Raw genomic sequence first — 6,000 nt, 5'->3', positions numbered from 1 at the left:
GAACAGACTCACAGGCAGGTTGTGTAGCAAATCACACTGATGGAAGATGTAAAGCCTAATGTTCACGTTCTTTGTATTTTCATAACAAGAAAAAACAGGAAGCATAGGAATTGTGATCCTAATGTGATTCCTTCAGCCCCAGTGCATGCTGGGACAGACTGAACCTTCCATGACCTTAAACAGGAAAAGCTTTGTAAGAAGAATAATTATTCAAAGAAGCAGAGACACACAAGTTGTATCAAAGTTAAAACACTTTCTCTGCCATTTACCAGTTACCTCCAGCAGTCCTGTCTCTTCATTCCATGTTGACGTCATCACATTTTGGAATGCCCCATTGAGATTTAAAGCCGGAGGTTGGATGTGTGGTCTTCTCCATACCTGCCACCTTAACAAGCCCCCAGGCTGCACTCCGAGGGGAGGCTCACATCAAATCTGTCTTTCTGTACCTCAGCTAGAGGTAAGATGAGTGATCTCCCAGAGCAGGGATCCCCTCTCTCCCACACAGCGGCTCTCTCTCTCTCTCTCTCTCTCTCTCTCTCTCTCTCTCTCTCTCTCTCTCTGTCTCTGTCTCTGTCTCTGTCTCTCTCTCTCTCTCTCTCTCTCTCTCTCTCTCTCTCTCTCTCTCTCTCTCTCTCTCTCTCTGCGCCACAGCGGCCAGCCCATGTGAGTCAAATTATTGTAATTGAGCAAGGATGGAGTCGGGTGTGAGGTGATCTCTCTCTTCATCCCCTCCCTCCCTCGCGCTCTCTCTCTCTCTTTCTCTCTCAGATATTTCTCCACATGTGAAATGACCAGCAAGCATCTCTTTTTTTTCATCCGCCTAAAACTGCCCCGTAACACAGAAATCAATTAACTCCTTTCAAGTCAGATCAAAGGCCCAATACACCGTCCAGGTCTCGCCACAACCTGGGCGACAATTAACTCTCCCTTTGGACAGAGACCAGGCTGGACAGATGAAGGGGGGCTGCTGCCACTGTTCACATACGTGTGATGCAGTTGTAAACAAATGGGAAGTGATCAGCATACCCCTAATGCACCAGTTAGTTGTGCATTAATACAACAGGATAACACATTTTAATTAATCTGCTGGGGATATTGTGCCAAAAAGAAATAAGACTTTGACTTCTGTATTTATTTTAAAGGATATGAGATGACATGTGGCTGGCATGGCCATGGATGAATTATGAGCCAAATGGGCCCCTGGGAACAGACATGTAAAAGCCCCCCAGCCTGCCTACATAGGAGCAAGCCACCCCGACTGAAAGAGACACAAAACAACTACAAACAATGCTGATATGCTGCTTGTTGTTCTGTGTATCTCTGTAGTTGTTTTTTGTCTCTTTGCAGTCATTGTGTGTGTCTTCTGTGTTTGTGGACATTTTGCTACAGTTTTCTGTGGTCTTTTTGCTTCTCTTTGTTGTCAGCTTGTTTCTTTGAGGTTGTTTTGCATCTCTTTGTGGTCATATTGTGTCTCTTTGAAGTTGCTTTGTATCTCTTTTGAGTCATTTTGTCTTCCAATGCAGCAGATTTGTGTCTCTTTGCATCTCTTTTTAGTTGTTTTATATCTCTTTGGGGTTGTTTCGCATCTATTTAAAACAAATATATACATATATCATTTTGGTTGTTTGCATCTCTTTGTAGGTGGTTTGCATTTCTATGTGATTGTTTTGGCTCTGGCCCAGTTGCCCCCTGACCCCTTGGGCCTTTGTGCCGGGTCCCTCTATGGGCATGGTTGTGGCACAACATAGGGTAGAGTTTGACATCAAACCGTTTGGACAAGGGGGAGCGAAGGGAGCTTTCGTCCACAGACAGGTGCACTGACCCGGTCCACCCCTGAAGGTGCCACTTGCATTTTATTGGACATTTAGGGCTGGCCAGCATTTCTTTAACAGCCACCTGGATGCAATAAAGGGCCAGCTCCTGAGCTCTGGCTGCCCAGAGGATTTCCCAGCAGCTCCCGTGGGACCTCTGGCTAGTTAAGATGTTTATTAAGCTGAAAGTGGTCCAGTGGGAAAACACAGCACTTCTGAGAGATTCGGGCCAGCAGTTTTCTTGTTAGTCGGAGCGCTCCCCGGAGAATTGGGTTTCTTTTCCTTGCAAACCTCGGAGGGAGGACAGGGTCAGTTCACAGGGCACAAGGTTGACCAACTGGTAACTAGGCACATGAACCCAGGAAGGGAATATCTAGAGACCATCAAGGTCAGCTTGGAGCGATTCCCACAGTTCCCAAACTAAGTGTGTTAGCTAAACACATCCTACGTAGCTCTAAAATGCAGTTTTATAGCAACTCTAGATATATATTTGTCTTGATTTTCAGGAATATCTTGTGGAAGCAGCAATAGCTATAGCTAATTATAAAGTGGTTCTCAAGGGTAGCTGTGAGCAGGTTTATGATTTTTTTCTCAGACAAAGTCTTCTGAACCTATTTACTCTTTAAAATGATTGATAGAAGCTATAATGTAAATGGGAGTGGATATCACAGCTGCAATACGTAGGTGTTACTTTCGTTTTAATGCACAACTGAAGTTCTTTGAAGAAAATGTCCATCCAGCACATTGTGAGGTTAGTTCTGCTTGCTGTGTGACAGATCTTGACCTCACTAAGCTCGGCTGGACCTCTAGTTCAAAGCGCTGGCCTTTAGCCTCAGGCACTCTGCCTTAATAGCTTCAGTTAGCCTGTTAGCCTCTTGTTTTGATTTCTAAAAGTTTAGCAGCTACACTCTGCTTAAAGGAGAGGCGTTTAGAGGAAATGTAGAGGAATATATTTAACTTGCCTCTCTATTACTCAGCTTGATGAATATAAGATTTTTTTGGTTATTCATTTTGAACTTTCTCGGGGGCCAAACTACAGAGCCGGTGGTTAGCACATTGTGAGCTGAGCAGCACATGCGGCCGGTGATGGGTTTTAGTGCTCTCTGCCTAATGTTCAGGACAGATTAAAAAAGGTTCGCCTGTGACAGATGCTGTCTAGATCTTCACTACCAGATCCACCCAGCTGCAAAACATCTGGCTGGATTTCTACCTTTTTCTCTGAAGTGCAGCCCATTAATGACACACCCACAATCATGTGTCCATACACTCGCATTCAGTACACAGAAAACACATCCAGCGTGTTTGGTTGAGACAAAGAAAGATAAATCACACAAATGCAGATGTTTGATTGTAAGTATTTTTTTATTGCTGCGTATTTTCATTGATTTCTTACTTGTCATTTTGTTGTACTTGTAGATGTATTTCAAATATCTTTCACTACTTCAGCCACAAACTCTGCGAGCACATGCAATTTATTCAGCAGGCACAGAATTTATGCATTCCACATAAGGAGCGGATAGCGAAGGCCTACGCTTGTTGTTAATGGCACACATCCTAAAATCATGCTCCTGGCCTCCTGCAGCCTCCACTTTTTTTGTGTCAGAGGAAACATTATTTTTGCAAAATAAAAGACAAATCCACTGAATAACATGATCATCTGATGAAAGCCACTGCAAATCTTGCCTGAGCTGAGGCACTTCTGCTAATGATGAAAACAGTCGTGTAACTGCAAATGCCACGTATCCCGCTGTGACATGACGGTGTAATATCAGTTGTTTATATATACAAGAGCCAGAGTTTTCCACATTTTTGAAAGCCTTTTCTCAAAGGGCAAACCATTGTTTTGTTTCCGTGTCGCTCCTCCACTCAGCACCTCTGTGAGGGATATTTAATGGTCCTTGTTGGAGAAAGATTTAATATTGTTTAGGGCTCTCATCTAGAGTTAAACAAAGTCACTAATACATGTGGGTGTGTGACATTTGGAGACCATGGTTTAATTTAGTTTAAAATTCCCATGCAGTAAGTTGTTCCTCATGTGTCTGAACAGCTTAAGCTCACATGCAGACTTGTTTGACCATCGCCTGTGCGTGAAGTGAAACAGAAGGGAACGGGAGATCCCCACATCACAGAATAAACAGATTTTATTATTGCTGGGTTTCATAATGCATCATCCATTACCATCTGCGATCCATCTTTGAACAACTTTTTGTAAATGTTCTGAAGATAATCCTTTGGAAAAAGAAAAGTATTCAAACCATTTGAGTTTTGTTTTTTATTATTATTGCACGGAACAATTCGGAAAGTACCTCATCTAATTACATCTAGTTACTATGACTTAACCACAAAAAACTGTGTGTGCGTGTTTGTGTGGTGGGGGGGGGGACTTGAATTAATGTAGTTCACTGCAAATTATAGCAAATTAATTATGAAAGAACATTTTGAAAATGGAAATGTTAAAAAACATGGGCCGTGATACTTTTAAAATTTAATTTGTGATGTAATTTTTTTGACTAAATTAATGAAATGAAAAATAATTCAAGTATATATTTTGTTGATGTATGTTTATCCTGTAATAATTTGTATTTTTCTGAAGTATATTATTCTCCAAAGATGGTGGTCATTGATGCTCTGAACCAACAGTGAGAAGTCATTTTACGTTATTGTCGTAAAATTATACTGAATGTGATTAAAACCATGTTTTCAACTACAAACAAAAAAACAAAGAAACAAACCAATATGTATATTTCATGCTATTTTGTAATGTGTACTTTGTTTCTTTTCTCACAGAACAAAAAAAGTGCAACTAACTCATCACAAGAATAATACCATGGTAAAGATGGTTGACAAATAATCAGTATAGAGAAGAACAAATAACTAAACTAACTAAATACACATACTATAATGAAAACATACATTCAAAACCTTTCAAAGTATTATATATAATATCACACTTTGGGGTCAAGTATATCTTTGCATTTCAGATTCAGAAAATTGAAATTAATGGGTTTGAAAATAAAAATGTTTGCATACCTAATGATTAAATATGTATCATAGATACATGTTTTTAGTGAAACAATGTTGACTTATATCTTTGAAATTTTACAGCATATACATGTCAGTGCCTGAAATGCCAGATATGGTGTTTTTATTATTCTTATCAAAAAGCTTTACAGAGGAAATAAATGAGAAAATGAATCTAAGAAAACATATGTGCTGCTTGTAATTTTTTTAAGTATTCTTTAAATAATGCTTTACTTTTACTTTACTAAACACAAATTCAGTATTGTGTACTTCATTGAAATTTTAACAAACAATAATAGCATGTAATTGTATGTGACTTCAAATGATAGAGTAATGCTGATTTTGTTTGATTCCTATATTTACATCATGTACTTCTCCTTTCTCTGTTTCACATTATTTCAGATAAGTATTTCTTCAGATATGTATTTTTAAGTTATAGGTTTTGCTGTGGAGGAGCAGAGCACGTTGTACTGCCTGGTTTCTTCCAGCAGGGGGTGATGTTGTAATTCAGATAGAGGGTTTCGGGTGTTTCGGGTAATATCAGCATACAACTGAGAACTAATATGTGTTTAGACTGAGTCAGGGGACCAGATGCATAAATCTGACTGCATCCTGGATCACTGTCATCAGGTGACACCACAGTGTGGTTTGTAGCTCAGAATGATGATTTAAACTAGTGATCTTTACCAAAATTCACAAGAAATATGAATACATTTAACAAAAATCCAGTTTCCCTTTCTCCAGATTTTAATTAAATGGTTATAATTATTATTCTATTGTCTTTTTTATCATATTAAAAGTGCAAAATCACTTGGAGGGATTTTTTTGAATGTCAAAAACATAATCCTGAAATATATGTAAGTAGATTTAACAGAGAGTAGATGGAGGACTTTAAACAGTAAGATTTACATCAGATACTTTGGTATTATTTAGGTATTTCCCTGTTTTTCATATGTAATCATAATTCAACTAATCAAAATGATGTCCTCAAAAGATAGAAACAAAACTGCACCTTTTATTCATTACATTATTTGAATGATTACAAATATATATTTATGTATCTATCTGTTTAAATAATCACATGCATTATGGTTTTCATCTTTATATCATTGTTTTGTCATACTTTTTAAAACTTGCATAGCGATCAAATTAGTAGTATTACAGGTCT

At 38.7% G+C, this 6,000-nt stretch overlaps 1 protein-coding gene across 1 annotated transcript in view; it reads left to right on the top strand.

Annotated features, from left to right (window-relative positions):
• Nucleotides 1–408: 408 nt before the first annotated feature.
• lmx1bb (LIM homeobox transcription factor 1, beta b) overlaps nt 409–6,000 on the top strand; it is a 54,927-nt gene continuing 49,335 nt past the window's right edge. Inside the window, exon 1 of the mRNA XM_068704226.1 lies at nt 409–457. The gene's annotated coding sequence lies outside the window, so the exon portion shown is untranslated. The remainder of the gene's footprint in view (nt 458–6,000) is intronic.

Source organism: Cebidichthys violaceus, unplaced genomic scaffold (assembly GCF_023349555.1).
Source record: "Cebidichthys violaceus isolate CVI_PGR_0920_01 unplaced genomic scaffold, fCebVio1.0.p SCAF_9, whole genome shotgun sequence".
Classification (NCBI taxonomy): domain Eukaryota; kingdom Metazoa; phylum Chordata; class Actinopteri; order Perciformes; family Stichaeidae; genus Cebidichthys; species Cebidichthys violaceus.
This window is presented reverse-complemented; position numbering and strand designations above follow the sequence as displayed.